The sequence below is a fragment of the Chelonoidis abingdonii genome, chromosome 5 (assembly GCF_003597395.2).
Source record: "Chelonoidis abingdonii isolate Lonesome George chromosome 5, CheloAbing_2.0, whole genome shotgun sequence".
Lineage (NCBI taxonomy): Eukaryota > Metazoa > Chordata > Testudines > Testudinidae > Chelonoidis > Chelonoidis abingdonii.
The window spans coordinates 14,961,189-14,978,129 of NC_133773.1; the positions used below are offsets into that span (position 1 = coordinate 14,961,189).

Genomic DNA, 16,941 nt, shown 5'->3' on the forward strand with positions numbered 1-16,941 from the left:
TGATATGGATAGCTATTAGGAATCAGCACAGTTTAAACCTGGTATCCATTACTTTTGCCCCTGAAAAATTAATTTTGCAGAACTCCACCTACGGGAATTATTCTAACATCATATAAGAATTTTGTAAGGACACAAATGTCCCTTTTCCATGTATTTATAAAAAAAGCCACACCTATGTTCGCAAACCCCAAACTTATTACTGACATTCCCCCCCGCCCCCCTGTAAAATTTTTAGGAATTGCCTGAACACCTAGTACAGTGGAAATGTTAGGAGACATCACCACATCCAAAATCCTGACAACTGGAAAAATGCATCCAGTCTCCCCAAAACTATCCTTGCACAGGACTAAAAGCAGTTTAAGAACAGTACAAGCACCTCAACATCTCTATAAACTGAATGATGATTAGGTCATAGTCACTGCCTGAAAAATTTACTTGCCAATGGCAGTAGCAGAAGAGACTTGGGCCCAGATCCTCAAAGGTATTTAGGTGCCCCACTTTGAGGATCAGAGCCACAGTCCTCCACTGCTGAGGTTAGTGGACAATGGGGAGAAAGAACAGGGCTGCCCTTCACAATTCAATCCCCATCCCTGATCTTTTGTTCCAAGATATCCAGTGAATTTTACAAGCATCTGGTCAGTTCTGCTGCTCTTCAGAATTTAGCAATGAGCAGAAGGGGCACCATGAGCAAGTGCCCTGAGCAGAGCCAGGAACTCCTGAGAGTTAAATCCCAGCTCTGCTAGCGTTGTGTGTGATCGCGTGAAGATTCATTAAAACCTTTTGTCTCCTCTTTAGTAAAATGGAGTTAACAATACTGAATTAGTTACTGTTTACACACTGCTCTGAAGAAAAAAAAAAATCTAAATAGGGCCACCAATAAAAGGTGCACTTCTAAAATACCCAACTTTCTTCTTCAATTTAACACTTTCTTGTGTAAAAATCTATCTGGCAGAGAAGTTTTCATGACCAGCACTTATAGCAAAACATTCATCAGCATTTACAGCTTCAGAACACAGCAGTAGCAGCTTTGATGCAAAATGGTTTATATGTTTTAGGTTTGTTTGGGTTATTTGAAACATACCATATAGTTGCAATACCTTCTATACAAGCAGTGCAGCATTTGACGTTTCAGAGAAAATAAGGGACAAAAAACTTTCACGACAAGAATTAAAAATCAGAGGTAAAGAAAATAAATCAGTACAGGGGCCTGATTCTCCTCTCTAATCAGATGAACTCCTGAGTTACACATGTGTAAGTACAAGGTAAATCAGGTCACATATCTTTAATAAATAATACCACCACCACCCAACTCCTACATAGTGCTTTATCAGGAGACCTCAAAACACTGTACAAACACTGAGGCAGCCAGAAGTGAAGTGACTTGCCCAAGGGTCATACAGCAAGCCCATGGCAGACCCAGAAACAGAATCCTGGTCTTCCGAGTCTCACTCCAGTGCTCTATCCACCAGAATATTCTGTTTTTAAAAGCAGCTGAATACAGTAAATCAAAAGGATTAAACCTGTAAAGAGACATGCTTTTAAAGACTCCAGTCTGGTACCAGGTCAAGATTAGTAACCAGTGCCACAATGAACTGTTAAATGCAGACATGCAAAGAGAAGGGTTCTTCCGTGGAAGGAAAGCTCCCATGGGGGATTCTGAGCTGCTGAGTTCCACTGAACTAGCATTTCTTAGTTGTGGGAGTAAGTATATTTTTTGTTTCTCATCACTGCCACTAGCACTGCAAACCAGGCAACCGAGGGACACCAGAAGACCCATCCTTAAGAACAGGAGGATGACAGGAGAGAGAACAATTATGTGGGAAATTTTCAAAGGCACGAAGAGCAGTTAGTTGCCCAATTGCCATTAATGCGTTTGAAAGTTTATCCTATGATAAAAAAAAAAGTTTAAACATTATTAAAATATGCAGGTAAATTGCACTGCAGTGTAGTTAAAGATGCCAGTCCGCCAGCTCCAGAGACCGATGCCAATTATTTGTTCACAGAACAGATACAGCACATGTACCTGTATGCTTCCTTCTATTGCCTCAACCCAGAACACGCTCCTCTAAAAGTGAAAAGATACTTGGATCTTTATGGTCCATTTATACAATACAGAGTTCTGGGAACATGTACAAAATATATCATTAAGAACTATATAATGTCAAACCCACTGAGATGATTCCCCTCTAAACCAAGACTTTGCCCAACACTCAAGCCTAGAGAAAGTGTTTAAGATCAATAAATCTGGACTTTATGAATTCCAAAGTCATAGCCCCTCGTGGAACTGCCCAGCGGCCAGCCCCATCAATGACCAGCAGATAATACCATAGCTGCTGAGTGCTCAGATCAAACAAGGAGAGAGAGTCTCTGAGGTAACCAGGACACAACCCATTTAAGGATATACAGGTTAAAACCTATACCTCAAATAGCATTTGGAACCAATGGTTAATCAGTACAGATCACAGGTGTGACCAACTCTGGATGAGAGTCACCACTAAAGGAGAGGGCAGCTGCGTTCTGCACAAGCCATAAATTAACTTAATCCTCCTTTGGGATTACTCAAAGAGAATTAAGACCCCTTTACTCCTGAATAAAAGCATCCATACAGAGTTTAATGTGCACTGACTTTACACCTTTAGTTCACTTGCCTTAAACTTTCCTGAGTGTAGCCCTGCTGCGTAGGTCGTATTTCATCTCTGGCCTCTTTCAGATACTGCTAGCAAAAGGGACAGTGAGAATGGAAAGGCTGCCACCACCACCAGATCTGGCTCTACTTAGGCATATACACCACCACATCTGCTACAAGTTCAACTGTGACCACCAAACTCATTTTCACCTTGGCCACTTAATCACTGTAATATATTTCAGTCCCTTCCAATCTGGACCAGATTCTTATATACAAAGTCTGTCAACCATTCCCACTCTGACCCAAACCAACTCATCCCTACACTGTCACCCTTCCCTATCCCTCAAAAAGACCTTTTGTAAACCGAAGGCCAGATACACGGATATTTGCAATGGGAACTTAGTTAACAACAACATGAACTGCAGTAGCACTAGGGGCCATGGATGAGGACTCCATCATAGCAGGCGTTGTTCAAACACAGACCAAAAAGCCAGCTGCTACCCTAAAGCATTTACAATATTAAACCTCTAGCTACCAGCAAAACCCCACGGGGATTCACCCCAAAAGAAGAGAGGGGGTGTTACTGCAACAACTCCACTTTCACGGTTCCCACTAGGTGTTCGGAGGCGGATATTGCTTTAATTTGTAAACACCATAAGCTGGAGCTGTGGCTGGGAGACACTAATATCCATGTCCTGCAGCCATCCTGGCCAGACCCCCTCCCAGACAGCACTCATGTGGAGGGGCTAGCACTAACCCCACCCTGATACCACGGAACTCCTAGTGGTTTTGTGGTGCCATTTCCCCTCCCACTGACTCTCCATCTTGAAGGCCTTCACCAGGGTGTCTCCTCCAGCAGTAGCTGGAACAGACACAGGGGAGTATCTAGCCCCAGCTACAAAGCAGTGCAATCTATACGCTTTCAACAGCTACAGTGCAATATATTTTTGGAAAGGGCATTTAAGCGATCCAATGGATTTATACTAGCAGAGAAACATTTCATGCAAATGTCTCAGAAGGTGTTTAAAATTAGATTCCAAACATATATTCTTACAGATTCTTGCCTTTTGTATAAGGGCCAAATTAAGATCAGTCTCTTAATGGGGCCTTTCAAACCCCAGCTAAGAGAAAGTTCCCAATTTGGGGTGCAGAGCAATTAAAAGCATATGCACCCCAAAATGTTTAACTTCCACTGGGAAAAGCCAATAGATTAGCTTCGCTGAGTTCTAATCCCAGGCTTACCCAGACACAGCAGGTTCCAGAGCAAGGCCCAGAACTCCGTGCCACCTTTACAAAGCATCTGCACAATTTTAAAAGCAAATCTAATTGTTAGCAGGGATCCAAAGTAAGTCCCCCAAGTCTGGAATAAGGTACTGTGGCTTCTTTCTGAGGGCTAAACTTCTATCAGCCGTATGTTGCAAAATTTGGTGCCACATATATACATCCCTGAGGTGATTAGGTTGATTGCAGTGCTTTGTTTATAAAGGTTGCAAAAGCCTACAGACCCATCCTTGTGACAGTGAAAACATTAGCCAAGCCTGAAAGGGGAAAACTAAAACACATAGCCCGAGAGACTTTGTACAGTTTAAATATAATAAAGGGGTTTAGAAAAAAATCAAAACCCTGTGCCTTTGTCAGAGATACAACTGTCTGTCATCCCAGGCATACAGACTAACACCACTACCCCTCTGACACCCAGGGAAAGAGACATTATAAACTATACGGCTGCTGAAAAGCAATTGTTTAAATCAGCCTTCCAAAATTCTGCCTGCCTAGGGCAAGTAATTATTTTTTAAAGCACGCAAACAAAGCATTATTAATTTTTTCATCCTTAGGCAAAAATATTCATTCCCCCATATTTACCCTAAGGTGGCAAATTTTCATGAGAATTTTTGCAAACACTTCGTTAAACCAGTTGCATGAAATAACCTACGGTAATGTTATCTGTTTATATCATCCCTTCTGGGACAGTTTTACATGAAACAACATCAGCAATTCAGTTTTCTTTCAAGAAAACTCTTTCCCTGGGGAGTCCAATTCTACCAGGTCAACTGATATAACAAAGCAAGAACTAACAAAAATAAAAACATCCTTGCCTACACAAGTTTTGCAGTCAAATCAGAACAGTCTGAAATAAAGTGCAGTTACAATTTTTTTAAAGCATACTTTTGATATAGCGTAATCAACAATAAGCCAAAGCAGCGGACAGAATTATGGACAACTGACCATATGGCCAGAAAACAGGAGCTAAAGTACAAGAGACACTGGATACACTATTTGCAGTAGAATTACAGCATTGGGAACAAATATTCAAATGGAATTATGCCCCTTTGGACAACAATATTTAGAACATCTAAGGCCCCAAATCCTGAAATGACTTCTGCTCAGGTAGCCCCAGAACTCCGATGGTACCCTAATGACATCAATGGAGCACCATGCAGATGCAGGAGTGCTCCAAAACAGAGCTTGTTGCAGGACTGGGGACCTACAAATCAAAAGTCCATACAAGGTGCTGGGTGTCCTCAGTTTGCCCCAGGAGTTGAGGACTTGCTGAGCATCTTGCAGGAGGGGCCTGGTGTCTTGCATGACTGGGCTCACACATTATTTAGAAATATTACTCCTAAGAACAGGGAATAAAAGTGTGAACACTTGCACGCAAACTGAAATACATCCACTTAATCTCTTTATTGTATTTGACATGCAATTAAAAAAAATATGTTTATTGCAAAAAAACCTATCTACATATGCAGTCACTTCCATGGAAGTGAAATCAAGCTATATCACTAAAGTTTAATATATACACACACAGCGCATACAGATATACACACACTGCTGCTTTACAGCTGCAAACAATGCTATATATTGCAGAAGGTGTGTATACAAGTATATCAGCATGCATTCTATAACTCAACCACACACACACTGCATGTAAACAATAACACTGGCAAACACTGTTTAGAAACATATTTTATACAACACTGAAACCAGGATATTTGCAGCATAAAGTACAAAGAATGCTACTGTATATACAAACGTGCATTCTGATGTACAGATTTTGCATGTGTGGTATACACGTTATACACTCCAGAATCTGTATATACGAATACATCTGTTGGTAGCAGCATGTGTTGTTTAGCCAAAGACAATCAATAACACAATATTACTTATCTATTTCAGCATTGCATGCAAATGTGTTTGTGTCACACAAGCGACGTGATCCGAGTATCCCTTGCACTATGCAATGCAAACGTCTAATAAAGAGCCACCACCCGCTTTGTTAGGAGCAGCGCGGAAGGCCCCCGAACAAAAGCAGCGCGCCCGGGGCGGGCCGGCTTGCCTCGCAGAGCCCAGCGCCTGCAGCTCGCTCACCTCCCCCGCGGAGCTGTCGGCTTCCCGGTCCGGGCTGGCCCATCAGAACCCCATGCTGACGGCGCGGAGCGAGGGCGCTGCTTGGGCTGCTGCCTGCTGGCCCTGGCTAGTTCCCTGGCCGGGCCATGCTAGAGGCGGCGGCTGCGGCTGGCCGCGGGGCTCATGTCTCCATGGCGCGGCTCGCTGTGCGGGGGGAGCGGGAGGGGAGCCCGGCCCTGCCGTTGCCGCTGCCGCCCCCTGGCTGAGACGCGCTTCGTGCTGGGGAGCGGAGGAGAGGCGGAGAGCGAGCCGCGGCCCGGGCCGCAGGGCGGGAAAAGAAGGGCCGGCTGCTGCCGCCGCCTCCAGCGCCGCTCCGCCCCGCGCCTGCTTCTCTCCCGCCCGCGACTGAGGCCACGGGCGGGGGCGGGGGCGAGCGGTCGCCTCGGGGTGGTGTAAACACACAGAGCCTGTAGCCCGGTGCGTCGTGTGGGCCTGTGTCCCAGAAGCCCTGCGTGTGGGGTGACCAGACAGCAAGTGTGAAAAATCGGGATGGGGGGATAACAGGATACTACATAAGAAAAAGACCCAAAAATCGGACTGTCTTTACAAAATTGGGACATTTGGTCACCCTATGTGCGTGTCACCTATAGACGCCTGCCCTAGTGTATATGTGCCCCGTTGTCACCTCTAGCAGGCATACGCTTTCGGGAGCTAAAGTTAGCCCAAATAAATGTGTTAGTGTCTGAGGTGCCCCAAGGACTCCTCATTGTTCTTACTGATACAGACTAACACGGCTACCCCTCTGACACCTACATAATGCATGTGCCCCTTATGCTGCTGGGTCCCATGTATACATGTGTACAGTTATGCCCTATCGACATGTATAGAGTGCATGCATATTTCCCTAACGCAGTGTGTCCCATAGATCGCTGGTTCTCACATCTTTACCATTGTGGGCCGCAGATGCAGGTCTCTACATGTTACATGAGCCACAACCACATAATATATAATTAAGGTGACCAGCTAGCAAGTGTGAAAAATCATGACAGGGTGAGCGGTCATAGGCACCTATAACAGACAAAGCCTTGACTATCAGCACTGTCCCTATATAATTGGGACAGCTGGTCACCCTAATATATATACTATCTGTATGGCCCCAAGGATGTCACATGGGTTGTGAGCTGTGTGCTGATTGGGCCACAGGTTGCGAACCACTAAAATAGGGATACATATATCAAATATACATGCCTGCTAGTCATCTATGTAATGCATACATATTTTCCTTACACTGTGTAGCCCATATATACACATCCTATATATTTATGCCCTACAGACATCTATACAATGCATGCATGTGTCTCTAACATAGTGTATCCCATATACATATATATATACACCCACAAACCTGTGCACCCCTAATTTTTCCCAGAAGAAACTAGTGATTTTGGATGCCCAATTTGAGATACCTTACAGGAACCATGCTATGAAAACCAGGTCCCATCAGAGCATCTCACTTTGGGCACCCAAAATCATTAGTCACTTTTGAAAGCGTAGGCTGCTGTACATAATGGAGTTGTGTGTTATTTATGCAGATAAAGAGATGCACGTGTTCCTTGTATATTGGGCATACATGTGTCTTGCATGTGCCACATCACACACGGTGGGGAGGGGATTGTAGGTCATACATACAGTGTGTATATTATACATCAACACGCCACTGGTTTTGGGTGCCCAATTTAGCACCTACTACAGTAGGGTCATAGTCCAAAACTGGGGGTCTTAGGTGCTACTGCAATACAGATAATAAAGGGGCTTTATTTTGAGAAAGTAACAAGTGCTTGCCCTCTTCAAATCAGGCTCATGTAAAGTGTCTGAAGTTGGCATCCAAAATCACTAGTCACTTTTGAAAAACTTAAGCCAGCATGCACATGCCAGCCATACCTATGTGTGCAGTGTTGTAGCTGCAACAGGCCACTTCACCTTAAATGGTCCCTTCAAATACGTTAGCTACTTGTGCTAATCAGTCTGTTCCACCGTGCATTTAGCTGTGACACTGTGAGTACATTACCCAGGTCTGAAGAAGAATATGTGTTAAATTGTGTTTCGATTGCAAGTTTTTCTCTCTGATGGATTTTTGTCCAATAAAATATTATCACACCCACCTCGTCTCTCTAAAACCCTACCTATGGACCTAAGGAATACATGGAATACGGATATATCAATGGATGTCTACCAAGGAGACACATATGCCTATGAGTATAGGGAATAATACACCTTATAAGAGGGCTATATGCCCAGAGAATATATGTTCTTATACAGGCGATAAATAGTGGAGGCATAGTGATGGATGTGCAGAACATTCTGTATACAGTGAATATAAATTTACCAGCCCAAACATTAAATCTACTTACTCACCCTTACAATAATGCTGATGATCATTTAAAAACAAATAATATTTTATCAGTGCCTCAGAAAATATTACTTGACAAACTTGAGTGGATGATTAAAAGGTTGATTTTAATATATAAATCTTACCTAACCTTAGGGATATAACAGCAATATATGTCATGTGTACTGTGGGGGAGGGTGAACAAAGTGAGTTACAAGCACAGTGCTTTTTCTATTCCAAACTTGCATGGATATGTTGTTTAAAAGAGATTTGGTTTTCCTTTCACTGCTCGGCGGAAGCATCAGACCTCTGTGTTGTGATGTTCCTCATCCTTCCCTCTGCTCCCTCCCCCCATTCTGGAGCGGCCTCACTGCGCATGCACCCCAGAGGCCAGCTGGAGAAGGCAGGGAAAGAAAATAGCAGACAGCTCAGCAGGGATGGCAGGAGAGGAGGGAGCAGGTGGCAGATGGGTTAGGAGACAGGAAGGGCCAAGAGAGCAGGAGATGTGGAAGCAGTAGGACTGGAGCATAAGGGAAGGGATGGCAGGAACTCACTGCTGAAGGAGTCCCTTGGCAGTACCTTCCTTGCTTTAGCCAATCTGGTCTCTTTTTTCTGCTTGGGAAATGTGTGACAACAGCCCCCTCTCCACCACCCTCTTTCTTAGTATAACTTCCCTCCTACCACGTTTTAAAATCACATGTTTAAGCTTTAGGATTTTTGTCTTTTTTAAAAAAAAACAAACATCCAGGAATAGCAGAAAGACACCACATTTCTTTCAATGAGACCCACACAGTGAAAGTCTGACTATGGTTATAGGAACAATCCACGGATGTAACTAGTGATTTGTATGCACTGGTTAGTTCATTTCTTACTCTCAACCCCCATCCACTCCTTGCCCAGTATTGCAGTCATCTTCCGAGCTAGTCAGTGGACCAAATTCCATCAAAGGCAGAAGAGTTGCACAGGATGAATTTGACCTGATGGGTTCACTAATGTAACTCATGCAGTTAGATTAGGGTTGCCAACCCTCCAGGATTATCCTGGCATCAACAGGAATTAAAGATTAATCTTTAATTAAAGATTATGTCATGTGATGAAGTCTCCAGGAATATGTCCAACCAAAACTGGCAACCCTAAATTAGCAAGAGATCTCTTGCAGTGTGTTAATAAAAGGCCTAGCTGATGCAGAACAGAAATCACCTGCAGTTACCCAAAGGTTCCCTGTAGGAAATGTTACACGATTTGCATACATAGCATGTGCTTGCCTAGGCTAATAGAAACAGTTCCAGCACTGAGGAAAAATTTAGTTTGCCCCCATCTCTAATACGGGTGTGGGCATTTTGTAAGGTGCAGATTAGAACAATGCAGGCTCTGGGTGATGCATTTGTGTATTTATTCCCTTTTGTCACTATATATGCACACATATGGCAGTGGTAGAAAACAGCCTCTCATAGTCAGCTTTCTTTCTACCACCTACATGAGAGCAAAGACTTTGGGAAGCTCTGTCATGACTTCACTTCCCTCCCCTACTGAGTGTGAGTGGTAAGCAAGAGTTTTGCCTCGTGTGGCTCTGATCCTCCCTATTAGCGCAGAGACCTCTTCTCTTCCTTCACCACATCTCAGCAGTTACCAGAGAGGTCATGTCTTCCATCCTGTGGTCTCACTCATGAGACTTTCAGTAGAGGGAGAGATTCTTGGAGGTAGAAGAGCATCGCTATTGGCCAATATCCCATACTAGAATGGAAACCTAACTGAGATGATCTCTTGTGGTCTGATTTTCTGTACATACACTACAGTGAAGAACTTGTGGGCCAGGAGGGGAAAGGGATGTGTCACAGGAAAATGTCACACACTGGAACAGACCTTGGGAGATGGATAGCCTTCAGCAATCTGTTCTCCTTTGTGTCTGCAACTCTTCTCCATGTCCTCTCTCCCCGCACTGTCTTTAGCCATGTCTGTGAAGGTTGCCTGTGCAACCTTAATTCTGCACCTTGTTGTGTATGTATTATGATATGCTCATTAATTACATGATGTGAAGGAGACACATACTATTATGCCTCTTATTCAGATAGGGAAATGGATGGAGATCAAATTGCAGCTGGACAACTGTTCAGGGCTAGACTTCACCTGCAATAAGGGCACATCTGTCTACTACACTCTGCCTGCATACTCTGTTCTTCTGAGCAAACAAGGCATTGACGTTTTCAAGATGCTTACACTTACATATGTCATTTGCTCTCAAAACTAAGCAAACATCTAAGCAAAAATGTGGCGTAAAATGGTCATGAACCGAAAAGAAAGGTGTTAGAGCTGCCAGATTTGACAGTGTTTCTTTAGCACAAACAACTTTATAATAATAAGGGTCTGAGATTAACTGACAAAATGCAAGGAAGTTCAGAGTGAAGGCAGACCCTTTTCTTTAAACTATCTCCACTACATGTAGGGATTAGAGCAAATACTCTGAGCTACATAGTTCATTCAATAGGGTAAATTCTCTATGGATACTGAATACCAGTAGGTCAAGAATGGAGGGAACCTTAACTCAGAATTTCTTCTACTGATTGGCTGAAGTACAATATCTTATTTTATCATATGAACAGGACTGAGGTTCTGTTTCTGTAGGACTGTAAGTAAACTCTTAATCAGAAAGGGTAACTGTGCAGTTTCAGACTTTCATGATGGGGAATCTCAATTCATCACCCCCTCTCTGCAAGATGAATTCTGATCACTGCACTGCACTCTTATTCTGTCTCACTCCTACGACTTTAAAGGGACCCTTGATCTACAGCAATCCAGCAGCAGAGCCAGATGTGTTCTTGAACAGTTTTTTGTTTCCCATTTTTAAAATGGAAATTTAATTTTTAGAAAAGGGGGTGGGGGGAAAATGTCAGTGGCCCTAATGGAAATTTAAGTAGATTCTATTGGAATCATGCTTCTGGTCTCTCTTGTTCCTACTGATCACTTTTGGCTCCTGCTAGAGGATCAGCATCACAGGAATCTGTAGAACTGTAAATCCAGTGCACTTTCCCAAAATCTATTTTTCCAACTAGAACTAGCAGGAATCAGATGTAAATTCAACTACTATTTCCAGTTGGGAAGCCAAAATAGAAGCTTTCACTAAAATGTCTGAAGAAGTGGCTGGGATTCAGGAAGAAACATCACAATACATGGTTTTCTGAGCATACATGGCCAAAAATAGCAAAAAGATGTAAATGTAGACAAATTAATTTAAGCAAGAAAAAGAGCACAGACATAGCGACTCCAGCAGAAATATGCCATAAAGAACAAAGAGGACAAAAAGAGTGCTAGGAAAGACAAAGGCTTTATAGACTAAATGGCAACAGATGCCTAGATCACAGCAGCACAAAATGACATGAAGACACTGTATGTCATCGTTAATCAGTTGTCAGGAAAAACTGAAGCAAATACCAACTGACTTGTTCAAGATACCAAAGGCAATTGAACAATGAAGACATCAAAACACCTAAGAAAACGAAAATCAACACAAAACAAAAAACACCAATAACACTTTCTGGGAGTGACATAGAGGAGGTCCAATATTTCACATATTTTGACCACATTGTAAGTACAACAGAAGAAACAGATGAAGACATGAAAGCCAGAATAGCAAAAGCCAGACTTGCCTTTGTACTCTAAAGCCAATTTGCAGAAACAGAAATCTTGCCGTCCAAACTAAACATGGAATATTTAACACCATTGTAAAGATGGTCTTCCTATAGAGTGCTGAAACTTGGAAACTCATTAACACCTTACCAGCTAAACCCTCAAATTTTCATAAACAGCTGCCTTAGACAAATTTTCAAAATCAGATGGCCAGGGGGGTGGGGTGGGAAGGAGGAGAGGAAGAATCACAAAGAACTCTGGATGATGACAAAACAGAAACCTACAGGACAGGAAATTACAGAATGAAAATGGAGATGGCTAGGATATACATGGAGGAAAGACCTGAACAACATAAGACAGGTGTTGGACTGGAACCTCCCCCCACGACAAGAGTCAATGTGGTTAAACCAAGAATAACCATGGAAAGCAGCTAATTGAAAGTTATCAAAATAACATGGGAAGAAGCTAAGACTGCTGCAGGAGACCAGCAAGGATGGAAAGCAATGTGAACGCCTTATGATCTGAGGGCATGAGAGAGAGAGAGAGAGAGAGAGAGAGATGCACTGTGTGCCCAGAGCAGTTTGGCTGGCAGACTCCTATAAACAAGAGACATGGGATTAAGAAATCACTGAGAAAGGGGCAGAGCAGACCAGCAGCAAACTAGCCAGTAGAGGCTTGCAGTCCAGGGAGGAAGCACAAGAAGCAACCGAGGGTCTGGGGATGAGAAGCCCTGCAATTGTAGTGGAGAGGGCTTTAATGGCCTCCCTCCAGACCATGCCTTCAGCACATAGGGAACCAGTTTGGGAAAGAATTGATATGTCAAATCCATTCTGTAGGACAAAGGGGGCTCCTTTCTCAAAGAGTAGGAACCAGAAAAGGCTGATTGCCCTGAAAGAGGATAAAGGCCTTTTGAGACCATGTCAGCTGAGGAACTGTAGAACTAGAGACAAACCAATGGCGATAGCTGTGGGGAACAAGATTGCTGGAAGACATGCACACAGGAATGTCACTACCAGTGGTGGGGAGAGGTTATAGTCTGTCACCCACAGGAACAAGAGACTAAGGCCAGGTCTACCCTCTAAACTTACATTGGTATAACTACGTTACCCAGGGGTGTGAAAAATCCAGATCCCTGAGCCCCAGTGTAGACAGTGCAATGTTGACAGGAAGGCTTCTCCTGTTGACATCACTTCAGCCTCTTGTGGAGGTGGAATAACTACTCTAACGGGAGAAGCTCATGTTAGTGTATTCACTGAAGCATTAAAGTGGTGCATCTGCACTGCGTCACTGCAGTGTTTTAAACGTAGTCAGGACATCGGTGCAGGACATCGGGCTGTTGGTGCAGCTAGTTAACAGGGAGACAACATAGAACCCCACCAGTCCAGAAGCAGAGGTTGTGTCAGAGAGGGACAGACTGAGGCCCTGTCTATTTTTGAAAGATTCACAGTGGTATCACTACATCTGTTTAATTACCACATAACAGGGACTGACACAAACACTGACACAAAGCAGGACTTACACTGATGCAGATTAATCTGGTAAAATACCAATGTATTACCCCAGCATTGTCCCAGAGCAGCAGGTCTGCTAAACCTGGATGAGTGTAACCATGCTGATGTAGTCAGTAACACTGGTGACAATTTCCTTAATGTAGACAGGGCCCTAGACCAGGGGTCGCCAACCTTTCAGAAGTGGTGTGCCGAGTCTTCATTTATTCAGTGTAACTTAAGGTTTCACGTGCCAGTAATACATTTTAACAAGGTCTCTTTCTATAAGTCTATAATATGTAACTAAACTATCGTATGTAAAGTAAATAAGGTTTTTTAAATGTTTAAGAAGCTTCATTTAAAATTAAATTAAATGCAGTAGGGCCCCCCCCCCCCGACGGTGGCAGGACCTGGACAGTGTAAGTGCACTGAAAAGCAGCTCGCTTGCCCCTTTGGCACACGTGCCATAGGTTGCCTACCCTGCCCTAGAATGACACATAAGTAGCTGAGCCTACAGAGAAAGCACTGAAGCACCTGTGGTGCTTTACCTTCTTGCCCTTGGAATACCTGTACCTCCACCAGTATCCAAAGGTATGAAGGTGCGCTATTACACTCAGTTACCTTTTACTGATTTGTTCGCATAAATTGCCAACCCCAGAGAACATATTTCCCTCCAAACAACATACTCCAAAAGCACAGTATTTTTCAAACCACTTTTTAACTTGGTCTGTAATTGTTGATACTTTTTACGGGTTCCCTTCATCCTAGGAATTCTAGAGGTACTCAATTAAATAATTGGTGGCAAGTTTAAAACTAACCTAAGGAAGAACTACACACACACACAGTCAACCTTTGGAATCATTGCCAGGGGTTGCTGTAAAGGCAGAAATATAACTGGATTTTAAAAAATAATTAGGTAAGTTTATGGTGGATAGGTCAATCAATGGCTACCACCCAATGGTCAGGGACATAACCCTATACTCCAGGTATCCCTAACCTTTGATGGCTAGAAGCTGGGATTGGATGACAGGGGATGGATCGCCCAGTAATTGCCTTGTTCTGTTCACTCCCTCAGAAGCATCTGGTACTGGCCAGTTTGGAAGGGAGGATACTGGGGCTAGATGGACCATTGATTTGACCAGTAAGGCAGTTCTTATGTTCTTCATTATAGTTCCTCAAAGCAAGTTCTTTGAATTAGTTAGTTACAAAGTCAGAACCTGTCGTTCACTTTCATATTCAATGCCTTGGGACTTTTTACAGCAAGTGAAACTGCTATTATAATGCTTAATTGTGTATGCTGTCATAAACAGATAGCTAAGGGTTAGTGTTTCTTTTACCTGTAAAGGGTTAACAAAGGGAACCAACACCTGACCAGAGGACCAATCAGGGAACCGATTTTTCAAAGCTCAGGGAGGAAATTTTTGGGTGTGTGTCTTTTGGTGTCTGTCTGTGCTCTCTCGGCTATGAGAGTGATCTCATCTCCAGGCTTTTCTAATCTTCTGTTTCCAAGTTGTGAGTACAAAGGTAGAAAACAATAGGCTTTATATTGATTTTTTTGTATTTACATGTGTGTATTTTGCTTGGAATGTTTTAAATTGTAATTCTTTTTGGATAAGGCTGTTTATTCTGTTTTTTTTTTAAGCAATTGTCCCTGTATATTGTCATCTTGATACAGAGACCATTTTTATGTCTTTTTCTTTCTTTTTATATAAGCTTTTCTTTTTAAGACCTGTTTGAGTTTTTCTCTGGTTAAGGCTAAGGAACGAAAGGAGCGGGAAATCCCTTTGTGTTAGATTGACTAAGCTTGAATTTGCATCGCCTCTGGGTGAGGGGGGAGAGACACTTAATCTCTCTGGGTTGTGTTTCAAGGATGGAAGCAGGGAAATCTCCTAGTGTACCCAGGGCGGGAAAATACTGGGGAAGTAAAGAGGAGAAGGGAATGGGTATTTCCCTTTTGTTGTGAGACTCAGGGCATCTGAGTCTTGGGTCCCCAGGGAAGGTTTGGGGAGACCAGAGTGAGGCAGGCACTGATTCCTTCTGGTGGCGCTATCCGATCCAAGCTGTAATAAGCTTGGGGTTTCATGCAGGCACCCACATTTTGGATGCTAAGGTTCAGAATTGGGACTTATGCTTAGGACAATGACCTGCAGTAGCCACACAAAAAAAACAAAATCAGTGACCACCCATGCTAGCCTGAATAGACATAAAAGCTACATGAATCTATGAATGGAGAAGCACATGTATAATAGGTCTCTGGTTCAGTACAATGTATGCAATGTAAGGCCCCCGATTCTGTAAAGACTTTCCTGTATGCTTACTGTACAGAGTGGCGTAGATCCATGGTAAGTCTTTCAGGTGAGAATGTTAAATAGAGACTCGATCACTTTAATAAAAGTTCCCATGGCACTTGAAACAGATTGAGGGTCCCAAATTTAGTTAGGCCATTAACATTTCACTTTCCTAACATTCCCTTGAAAGCAGCAGAGAATCCTGTGGCACCCTTATAGACTAACAGATGTTTGGAGTTGTGAGCTTTGGTGGGTGAATACCACTTCGTCAGCTGGGTGAAAACAAACTGGTCCAGTTTCTCTCCCTTGGTTTTTCACACCTCAACTGCTAGAACAGGGCCTCATCCTCCCTGATTGAACTAACCTCGTTATCTCTAGCTTGCTTGCTAGCATATATATACCTGCCCCTTGGAAATTTCCACTACCTGCATCTGACGAAGTGGGTATTCACGCCACCAAAGCTCACGCTCCAAAACATCTGTTAGTCTATAAGGTGCCACAGGATTCTCTGCTGCTTTACAGATCCAGACTAACACGGCTACCCCTGATACTATTCCCCTTGAAGTTTGAATTGGATAAGGTATTCTTCACTCTGTTCCCAAGCTCCTGATCATACTCCGTTGAAATCAATGGGAGCAAAAGGGCAAAACAGCCACAATTCAGTGTTGGATGAAGTGACTCCTGTGAACACTTGAATGTTTGTCAGTCACTGTTGGGGAACTGCTCTTTCAATCTTATAGTATAATAGACCTTCTCTCTTTGGATTACTGATTTGGTAACATCTGGGTACGTCTAGACTACGCACCATATCGGTGCGTTAAAATCGATTGCTCTGGGATCGATATATTGCGTCTAATCTAGACGGGATATATCGATCCCTGAGCACGCTTATATCAATTCTTGAACTCCACCATCCCCAACAGAGTTCCGGAATCGACATGGCGAGCGCGGACATCGATCCGCGCGCGGTGAAGATGGGTGAGTAAATCAATTTAGATATTCGACTTCAGCTACGTTATTCACGTAGCTGAAATTGCGTATCTAAAATCGATTTTTATCCGTATGTAGACCAGCCCTCTATGTTTGTACATCCTGATAAAGTCAAGAGTATGTGGGATATGATAACATGCTATGTATATAAATGCCAACAATGTGGTTGTCCCAGTACAAAACAGAATG

General features: G+C 43.2%; 1 protein-coding gene across 1 annotated transcript in view; it reads right to left on the reverse strand.

The window, feature by feature from the left end:
* Positions 1 to 6,354, reverse strand: part of CCNI (cyclin I) — a 52,663-nt gene extending 46,309 nt beyond the window's left edge. Inside the window, exon 1 of the mRNA XM_032784494.2 lies at positions 5,996 to 6,354. The gene's annotated coding sequence lies outside the window, so the exon portion shown is untranslated. The remainder of the gene's footprint in view (positions 1 to 5,995) is intronic.
* Positions 6,355 to 16,941: the final 10,587 nt, after the last annotated feature.